The 10,855-nt window shown below is 39.3% G+C and overlaps 1 protein-coding gene and 1 pseudogene across 2 annotated transcripts in view; both read right to left on the reverse strand.

The window, feature by feature from the left end:
• Nucleotides 1-10,855, reverse strand: part of Gabrg3 (gamma-aminobutyric acid type A receptor gamma3 subunit) — a 610,116-nt gene that overhangs the window by 79,074 nt on the left and 520,187 nt on the right. The gene's annotated exons all lie outside the window — the stretch shown is intronic.
• On the reverse strand, nucleotides 8,994-9,880 carry LOC110328440 (annotated as a pseudogene).

The raw sequence follows: 10,855 nt of genomic DNA on the forward strand, positions 1-10,855 counted from the left end.
AGAGAGAGAGAGAGAGAGAGAGAGAGAGAGAGAGAGAGAGAGAGAGAGAGAAGAGAAGAATTGCATAAGGTCATTAAGAAGTATCTTAGTTTGGGGGGGGTGTTTGGTTTGGTTTGGCTTTTTTGTTTGTTTTTTGTTTTTGGTTTGTTTTGGTTTTTGCTGTGAAGAGACACCATGACCAAGGCAACTCTTATAAAGGAAAACATTTAACTGCTGCTGCCTTACAGTTTCACAGGTTCTGTATATTATCATCATGGTGGGAATCGTAGAAGCATGGAGGCCGACAAGGCGTAGAGTTCTACATCTTGATCCAAAGGCAGCTAAGGGGTGTCTCTCTTCCCTGGGTGGAGCTTGATCACTAGGAGACCTCAAAGTCCACCTGCACAGTGACACACTTCCTCCAACAAAGCTATACCCATTCCAATAAGGCCACACCTCTTAATAGTGCCACTTACAATGGGTCAAGCATATTCAAACCATTACATGTAGGATCTGAGAAGATTTGGTGGGAGGCTAAAGGATATTATCAAATATTTTGTGTAAAAGTATTTTAATAAAAATAAAATTTAAATGAAACATGATGAGGTGGTAGGCTTGAATAGTACTTAGTAGACAAAATCTTTGGAGTAGCATTAATGGATCAGATATATCATTTAAAAATGAAGTATTATAGATAATCAGAGAAACCTATCAGGAGCCATTGTACAGTATAAGCACATATTTTGTGCTCTTCTCAGTGGATGCATAGATACATTTGCCTTTTCTTTTTCTAAAATGGAAATAGCATAACTCAGCATGAAGATTTTAAAAGTTCTCATCCAGAAATGAGTTTGCAAATTCAGCACTTCCAAGAATAAGACGGACAAATGAGAGGTTGTGTATGAGCCCAAGTTCAGGGCAGCAGAAATTAGAGACACAGCCTTCTCTAAAGCAGTGTCTATAATGACATGCCCAGAGTTACCAAATCAAGTCATTTAATGTTTTATAACAGGCAGATATATTAAAAACTGGTATATAAAAGGCTTAAAAAGACTTTCTATGGGGAAATATTGCACTGTGGGACACCAGTTAGCACAAAATGAAGGTTTTCAAATTGTGCCCCACAGGAATGGCATCTGGGTTAGTAATGAAGTGACACTCAATAGGAGACTTTTGTGTCCCTTTTTGCTTTACTTTCCAGAGTACCCCAGTTCTTGTGGAAACATAGGTTTGGAGGTGATTATACCTCCTCTCTTTAGCAGGTCCCAGACTTGATCACGGATTATTGACACAGAAACAAATGGCCTTGGTGAAGGCAGGCAGGGCCAGTGTGCCCTCCCTCTTACATCTGAGGAAGGTGCTTCATTTATAGATCCCATCCCAGCACTCGCTAAGAGGACAAGCATATTCTCTATGCTTGGAAGCAGGTGTTGATTCCTAAGTCCTCTATGCAAGACGATCTCTTTACTGTGATCCCATTATAAATAAATAAATAGATAAATAAATAAATAAATAAATAAATTTGAACATTTCCATCATATAGTAGCATAGAGTTAAACTTTCCTACTTCAAAAGGAAATAGCTGGATGTAGCAAGGAATGAGCAGACCAAAGAAAGGAGAGGGCCCAGCAGGACAAACACCAAACCTTGTAGCTCCAAATGCAGCATCCAGGACCCCTCAAGTTTGAGTAGCTCCACTCCTCTAGGAAGTATATATGCTCTTTCTTGCCAACCAGCTCACTGTTGCTCTTTCCAGTAATCAGTTCATGCTGCTGGCATCTAAAACCCCTGATGTCTCTACTGTGGTTTTGCCTCTTTTCCATACCCTTATTAATTGATCATAGGCCTTTGCATGGAATCGAACTCTATTCCACATGGTCTCTCCTCTATGGGCTTCTTGGAAATGTTGGATAAAGCCTCTATGGATTCCTTTCTTAGCTGCATAGTTGCAAAACTAGTGCCGTGTGGATATTGGCAAGTTTTGCTGTCATTTTGAGATATGGTGCTGGAGACCAGCTCCAGAGCTCCTGTTGTCTCTTGAAAGTAGCTGAGGGGAAAGAAGATGGGGGCCGGGACAAGACTTGGTTTTGTGAGAGATTAAGGTTGCCTTCTCTAATAACATTTACCTGTCTTGATTCTGAGTTACTCTGAAGACAGATGCTGTAGACCTCTAGGTGAATGAATACTTGTTGCTTAGCTGCAGGGGATTAAGTAAAGAATTAATTGCTAGGGTTCCTTTCTTTCTTGCTCAGAAGCATTGCCTGTATTGCCAAGAAGAAGGGAGGTTTTGAGCAATAAACTCTAAACCTATAAACCCTCTGGGGCCTCCAGTCTCTTGAGGGTTAGGTGCATCATCCCTGATTGAACCCAGACCAGGCAGTCCTCTGCTGCATATGCGTTGGGGGCCTCATATCAGCTTGTGTATGCTGCCTGGTTGGTGGTCCAGTGTTTGAGAGATGTCGGGGGTCCAGATTAATTGAGACTGCGGATCTTCCTACAGGGTCGCCCTCCTCCTTAGCTTCTTTCAGCCTTTCCCTAATTCAACCATAGGGGTCAGCAGCTTTTGTCCATTGGTTGGGTGCAGATATCTGCATCTCACTCTTTCAGCTGCTTGTTGGATCTTCTGGAGTGTGGTCATGCCATGTCCATTTTTGTGAGCGCTCCATAGCCTCAGTAATAGGCTGGATTTCACTTTGGGCCTCTCACTGGACCTTCTTTTCCTCAGGCTTCTCTCCATTTCCATCCCTGCAGTTCTTTCAGACAGACAATTATGGGTCAGAGTTTTGACTGTGGGATGGCAAACTCATTTGATGCCCTGTCTTTCTGCTAGAGGTGGGCTCTATAAGTTCCTACTCCCTAATATAGGGCATCTTACCTAAGAGAGTCATGCTTGCAAAAGAAAAAACTTTTACAGAACTAAATATTCATAAGCATACACACATTCATGCACACAATATTCCTACATCTTCATGCACTCATGTTGGGTTCAGCTACGTATCTCATATTTATATACTTACACACACGCATCTATGCTTATATATGCATATGAAGCAAAAGGCCAAGCACTAGTGCAGAAAGAATTCAATTATTCTGGATGAAAAATGAGCTCTAATCTTTATTATATAAAGAAAGGAAATGCTTCTACCCTTTTATTAATAAATGAAGTCAACCCAAGTCTGTAAGAAAGAAGCTTCATCTTAAGTAAGACTAAACCTGCCTTGCTATTAAGGAAAGATCTGACCCCTCCCTTTTTAAAGAGAAGCTGGCCTGCTCTTTCCAGTATCTCTGCAGCTTCTTTGTCTCTTTTCATCTCTCTTATAGTTCGCTATGTTCTGCAGTCTCTCTACCTTCTGCTTTAGTTTCAAATTCTCTTTCTTCATTCTGTGTTATGCTTTCTCTTTCTGTCCTGCCTAATGTCATCATTCCTAGGTCTTTGTAGCTTATTAGGGAGAATAGACCACATAGCTTTTACAAAATTTCACTAAAAGTTGCAACCTAAGTTCACATCATAAATTGAAGAAGAAGTTTACAACAGAGATGTTTACATCAAGACTAGTTATCTAGCTAGGTACTTGTTATCTGTCTCTAGCTCCATACGTTCACTGAGAGTCTAAAACTATATTTTTGTGTCTAAGTTTGCATTGAAGTTTTATATAGATAAAGCCAATCAATATTGTATTTTCTGTTCTTGTACCTACAATAAATCATTCATTCCCTCTTATGGCTTTTGGTTAATTGTTTTTACAGCTCTTAAGAATGTATTCTAAGTTGTAAATGCCTGTTTGTTTTTGTTATTGTTATTGTTTTTTTTTTTACTTTTATTTTGGGAGATTTTATTTTATTTTTTAAATTTCGCATTGCCTTGTTTGGCCTTTTGTGGTACATTTTTTAAATTGGATATTTTATTTATTTACATTTCAAATGTTATCCCCTTACCAGGTGTCCCCTCCAGAGACCCCCTATCCAATCTTCCCTCCCCTTGCTGCTTTGAAGGTGCTCATGCACCACCCACCCATCCCTGCCTTCCCACCCTGGCATTCCCCTACAGTGGGGCATCAGACCTTCCTAGGACCAAGGGCCTATCCTCCTATTGATGTCTGACAAGGCCACCCTGTACTACATATGTGGTTGGAGCCATGGGTCCCTCCATGTGTAGTCTTTGGTTGGTGGTTTCATCCCTGGGAGCTCTGGGAAGTCTGGTTGGTTGATATGTTCTTCCTATGAGTTGTAAACCCCTTCAGCTCATTGAATACTTTCTGTAACTCTTCCATTGGAGACCCCATGCTCAGTCCAATGATTGGCTGTGAGCATCCACTTCTGTATTTGTCAGGCTCTGGCAGAGCCTCTCAAGAGACAGCTATATCCAAAAACCATTCTCAATAATTAAAGAACCTCTGGGGGAATCACCATGCCTGACCTTAAGCTGTACTACGGAGCAATTGTGATTAAAAAAAATGCATGGTACTGGTACAGCGACAGACATGTAGATCAATGGAATAGAATTGAAGATCCAGAAATGAANCCACACACCTATGGTCACTTGATCTTTGACAAGGGAGCTAAAACCATCCAGTGGAAAAAGGACAGCATTTTCAACAAATGGTGCTGGCACAACTGACTGTTGTCATGTAGAAGAATGTGAATTGATCCATTCTTATCTCCTTGTACAAAGCTCAAGTCTAAGTGGATCAAAGACCTCCACATAAAACCAGAGACACTGAAATTGATAGAGGAGAAAGTGGGGAAAAGCCACGAAGATATGGGCACAGGGGAAAAATTTCTCAACAGAACAGCAATGGCTTGTGCTGTAAAATCAAGAATTGACAAATGGGACCTCATAAAATTGCAAAACTTCTGTAAGGCAAAAGTCACTGTCAACAAGACAAAAAGGCCACCAACAGATTGGGAAAGGATTTTTACCAATCCTAAATCTGATGATGATACTGCTGCTGCTGCTGATAATGATAATAAGCAGAGGCTATCTGTTACAGGTATTCTCCTTTTAAATGGGTATGTTCGTGTGTGTGTGTGTGTGTGTGTGTGTGTGTGTGTGTGTGTTCATGCCGTGGACCTTTCTATGCTCAGTAGGAGGCTTTGGAGAGAGGAAAAGTTGGAAGAAAATAGTGGAATCTCATTATTAAACTTAAAAATAATGAAAGAAATAATTTTAAAAAACCAACATGACAAAGCATTCACACGTGCATTTGCTGTTTCTTTATTACTTCTCATGAGACACTAACTCTACTATATAACTCGTGAGTCAACATTCATAAACCTGTAACTCCTGAGTCATCATTCACAAACATACAACTCACAAATCAACATACACAAACATATAACTCACGAGTCAATGTACATAAACGACTACTTCTTTCATAAATCATGCCAGATTTTACTTCACTATTTTCTATTACAGGCTGAGTATTTCACATTCACAATTTTTGGGACCATTAATAATTTATATTCCGGTTCTCCATGTTTGAGGAATATTTTCATATTTAATGAATTTTCATTAGAATGCAACCCAAGTCTGAACCCAAAATTTATTTATGATTTTTATAACCATACCATGAATGCAATTTTCATACAGTATTGTTCTTTTGACACAATATTTTTTTATATTTTTGACTATGACAAATGAGTTAGGTTTCTTTTTTAAAAAACATTCATTATAACATATGAATTGTAGGACTAAATTTAGAGAGGAATGTTCAGTGGAATGCTGAGCAGGAGAGTCACAAGACTTTCTGAACTCAGTGTCACAGGGGACAAGGGATAACCTGAAGGATACTGGACAGAGATCATCCTCAGAGCATCCTGTTATGGGTCTTTTCATTTGTTTAGCTCCTATAGCAATCATCTTTGGAGAATAATCTTAGGTTGTTTTGCATGTGGTCTTTCCAGTCAGAAGCAGGAGAAAGAGTTGTGTTTTGTTTTGTTTTGTTTTGTTTTGTTTTGTTTTTGTTTCCCCTTGGTTGTTCATCCCAGAGATTTCTCTAAGAGGCAAGTTTTACTACCATGTAATCTCTGATCCAGGGAGCCACCGATCTGCACTATCTAAAAAGAAGGCCAAGCACACATCTCCCCAAATTGTGAGTCAGCTCTAGAATTCCTGTGTAGATATGATGGACATAAGGAAGAATCACAGTTTCAGGAAAGATGATTCCATTCCAACATCGAGGGCTGTATCAAATTACACCACTGTGGCTCTTTCGCTCAGTGTGGGAAGTGGCTGGACAAGAACTTATTTCCTATCACAAGCACCATTATTAAATGACATTGAGCCATAGTGAAGATAAGCCACAGGAACAGAGTTGGATTACCAAGGCTGGAGCAATGACATATGAAGAGGGAGAGAAACACTTCTTTTAAAAGCTGCTGCTAGTGTGTCCATTACTTCTGGTATTATTGTCATGCTGCATGGCTGTGGACCAGCACAGACTCTGGACCATATGGCTCACCCACAACAAGGACAGAGTGGGGACTGAGGTTGGATGAGAATCAAGAAGCTCTTGGGTAGTAGCTGAGCAGTGTTTCTGCATGGTCAATAGTTCATAATAAAGAAGCAAGCAGATGCTTATAGGTTCTACTTCCCTCTGCCTCCTCTTCCAGGTTGAAACAGTAATGGACAACGAAAGACCATAAATGCCATGAGACTTGATCAAGCTGGAAGAACCATTCAGCTGGAAACTAAAGGTTTTTAATTGTGCCTGGGACATATCGCACAGGTACCTTGACAGATGAACCCATTTTAGGCCCCTTCCCAGCCACAGACAGAGAAAAATCATGGATGCAGACGTGAACACTGTGCCACAGACACAAAAGTAGATGCTGAAGTAAACATTGCCAGTAACCAGTAACAGTAATTCAAGTCAACTTGGCCGCCTTACCAAGCTGGACTTGGGTGAAATTGTATTTTGGTTTTGTGTTGTTGCCTGTCTCAGATGGATACAGTTTTCTTTGTGTCTATCTAGTAAAAGGATTCTTTTAATCATTTTCTTCATTGCTAGCTTGGTTGTATAAACAAGCATTCTTGGAAAGAATAATAACCACTTTTACTGAACTTTCTGTAAAGTGGACAAATTGCTTAAATTACTGGAAAGTTTGGAATCTGACATCTGGAGCCAAGATGTCGGTGATTCTCTGTGACCTGCTGATGCAATGTTTCTACTAATGTATTTAAAAAAGAATGATGATTTATGACTTTTATTCTATTAAAACTCAGTAAAGTCATTACCATATTGGAATAGAATTTAGTCAATCCTGACTAAATTTCTCCAAGGCTATTTCCTGAGGCTTTGTTTCCAGGCTACTGATCACTCATATTTGGCTCAGAATAAGGGTTTTAAAGAATGTGTGCTATGATATTGACAATTGTCATTCATTGCCTTACTTATACTTTTAATGAAATGCCCCCATTTTCCATTTGTAATAATAATTTTGCTACACACAACAAGATTAGCTCACAGTTCCTTAATTTCAGAATGTGAAATATATCATCCCATGATTCTCTGGCTTTGAATATTGACATCATCAAATATGTTTTCTGATGTATGGAAATTGGTGTTTATTCCTTATTTTAGTATTCTTTCTTTACTATTTACTTTTATTGATTAAATTTGCCCTTGGTCAATTTCTTATCGGCATTTAGTACATTCTGATCACCCTCAAACCCTACCTTGTATATCACCTTCCTACCCCTACCAACTTCCTACTTCCCTATAAGTCCCTGCCTCAGATTCAAGTATTTCTGATTTGTAACACCCAGAGTTTAACCTGGTATCTGTATGACATTGGGTTTTGATCTAGCCCATGACCCTTGTAGACTCAGCTTATGTAGTGGTTCTTCTCTCAATTTTTTCCACCAGCATTTGTGGTCCTTATAATCTTGTTGATGGCCACCCTCATTATAAGGAGATAGAAACTTAAATTAGCTTAAATTTTCATTTGTCTATTAACTAGGACTGATGGACACTTTTAAAAAGTGTTTACTAGCCTTTTCTGTTTTCTTTGAAAATTCTGTTTAATTTTATGTGTTTTGGGCTGTTTATTTTCTTGATGTTTAGCTTCTTGGATTCTTCATATAACTAGATACCAATTCTCTGTCAGATGTAGAGCAGGAAAAAAATTTTCCCATTCTATGAATAACCTCTTTATTCAATTTATGGCTTCCTCTGGTGTACAGAGGATTTTTAATTTCATAAAATGTCATTTGTCAATTTTTCTCCTACCTTCTGGGGTTCCAGATCCCTTTTCTGGAAGTCCTATCCTGTAAACATAGGTTAAAGTACACTTTACACATTTTCCTTTAACAGTTTTTAAAGTACTGGCCTTATGTTGAAGTCCTTGATCCATCTGAAGTTGAGTTGAGTTTTATGCAGTAGGAGTGCTACAGATCAAGAGTCATTCTTCTCCATGCACACATTCAGTTTCCCCAGTGCTATTTGTTGAAAATGCTGTCTTTTCTTCAATGAATGTTTTGCTCTCTTTCTCAAAAATCAGGTGTCAATGAGAGCATAGGATTATATATGGGTCCTCACTGTATCCCACTCATCAATGTATCTGCTTTTATACCAGAACCAGGCTAGTTCTATTGATATGGCTCTGTGGAACAACTTAAAGTCAGGTATGATGACTAGTCCCACATTAGCCCTTTTGTTCAAGATTGCTTTGGTTTCCCTTCATCGTTTGTGCTTCCCTGTACATTTTAAGATTATTCTATTTCTCTGAATAATTGTCCCAGAATTTTGATCAGGATTGTCTTAAATTTGTGGATTCCTTTTAGTAGACTGGCCATTGTTTCACACCACTAATTTTTCTAATCCAAGAGCATGGTAGATCTTCCTACACGCTTGTGTCTTTCTCAATTTCATTCTTCCGTGTTAGGAACTTTTCATTGCAGAGCTCATTCACATACTTGATCAGGCTTATTTCTTAGTGTTTTGTTTTATTTTTCTGGCTTTTGTGAATGGAATCGTTTCCTTGTGTTTGGTTTTTTTTCCCATGCTGTTTAATTAGGTTGTTAGCAATTTGGAACATACCAGTTTGTGAGGATACATCCCATCTGTTGGAGAGAACTGAGATCACAGGTAGTGCTGGAGCTGAGGAACAGCTCTGATCTTTGGCAAAACCTGTGAGTCCAAAGTTCTGTGATTAGTCTTGCACTGTTCTATAATCTCATATTTCTCCTTCTCCATGTCAAATATCTTGCCCTCCTGGTGCCTGGGTTTGTGCAGCTGCTTCATCTTGAAGTAAGCATCAAGTCAGGTGCTTCGGGATTTAAACCTTGCTGATATTAATTTTTATAGCATTGATAATGACAGACATTTGGTGTGTTCTGCACAGAGGAACTAGGTTGCGGCAAAGGGTCCAGTCACAAGTAGCAAACCTCTGCCCAGCTGCTTCATGTGTCATCCAGTGACATTGATCAGGACAGTCTCAGGAGTGCGGTTGCTCACAGCCTTTTCACGTGTTGAATGAAGGGATTTTTGCCACGACTTAGCAGATTCTGAGGCACATCTTTATTTATCTTTATTTACCGAAGCTTCACTACCCCAGTACCACCATTCTTGTCTCCATAAACTGTCTTTATGACAGTAGCAATGATCTTCTCTGTTTTCTTCTTTTCACCATTGGACTTGACAGCTGAGTATTTCCTTTGTACAAGTCCTTTATTGAACACATAGCAGGATAGAGATTAGCTGTCAGTTCCTCTAACCAGAACAGGGTTTTGGCTGCAAGGGGACTTCCCTTCCTGGGCCTTTTAACTTTAGGGTCACCCTTTTTGGCTGCTCTAGTGGCCAGAGCATCAGTGGAAGCAGCATCACCACCAGCCTTCTTAGCTGCAGGAAGATTTCTTCTCCTTTGTATCATCAGGCTTTTCGACTTTTTTCACCTGCATCTTGCAAGATGGGAAAGAGAACTAAGGGCTCATCTTCCAGGGTCTTATAAGCAATTTTTCATTTATTTTTCATAGTGCCTGTCATCTGTATATAAGAAGGCTATTAATTTTGCATCTGTCCACTTTACTGGAAGTGTTTATCTGCTTTAAGAGATTTTGGCTGACCCTTTAGACTCTCTTTGGCATAGAACTGATTTTTCTTATTTCATTTATCTGCTACTTTGAGTCCTCTCTATAGAAATCACATTTAGCATTTCAGCTATCTGTCTTTTTTGATTTTGAGAAATTGTGAAATTCAAAGGTGTCATACTGGATTGATCTTATCTGTCTTAGTGTTCTATTGCTGTGAGGAAACACCATGACCAAAAGAAACTTGGGGAACAAAGTGTTCATTTCTGTTTATATGACCTGATCTCTTTCCTTTATAAAGGAGTTAGGGCAGGAATCCAGGACGGAACCTGAACAAAGGAGTTGATGTAGAGGCCATGGAGAGATGCTGTTTATTGGTGTGCTCTTCAGAGCTTGCTCAGCCTGTTTTCCTATAGAAGCTAGAACCATCAGCCCAGGTATGGCATGCCACCCCCTCCATGACCTCATCCTTTCCATAACAGTCATCAGTCAAGAAAATGTACTGCAGGGCTGTCCATAAGCCAATCTGGTCAAGCCATTTTTCCCATATAACATTCCCTCTTCCAAATGATCGTAGCTAGTGTCAACTTGACATAAAATTACGCAGTACAACTATTGTTTCATGGTTTTTTGTTTGTGTGTTCTTTGTTTTATTTTATGTATCTTAAAATATATTGTAATTAAAATATAATTATACCACTCCTCTTCCCTTTCCTCTCTCTGGCTCCTCCTATGCCTCTCCCTCCAACTCTCCTGTCTCTACCAAACCATCTCAAATTTATGACCCCAGTTTTCCTTGATTATTATACACACACACACACACACACACACACACACACACACACA

The sequence above is a fragment of the Mus pahari genome, chromosome 1 (genome assembly GCF_900095145.1).
Source record: "Mus pahari chromosome 1, PAHARI_EIJ_v1.1, whole genome shotgun sequence".
NCBI lineage: Eukaryota > Metazoa > Chordata > Mammalia > Rodentia > Muridae > Mus > Mus pahari.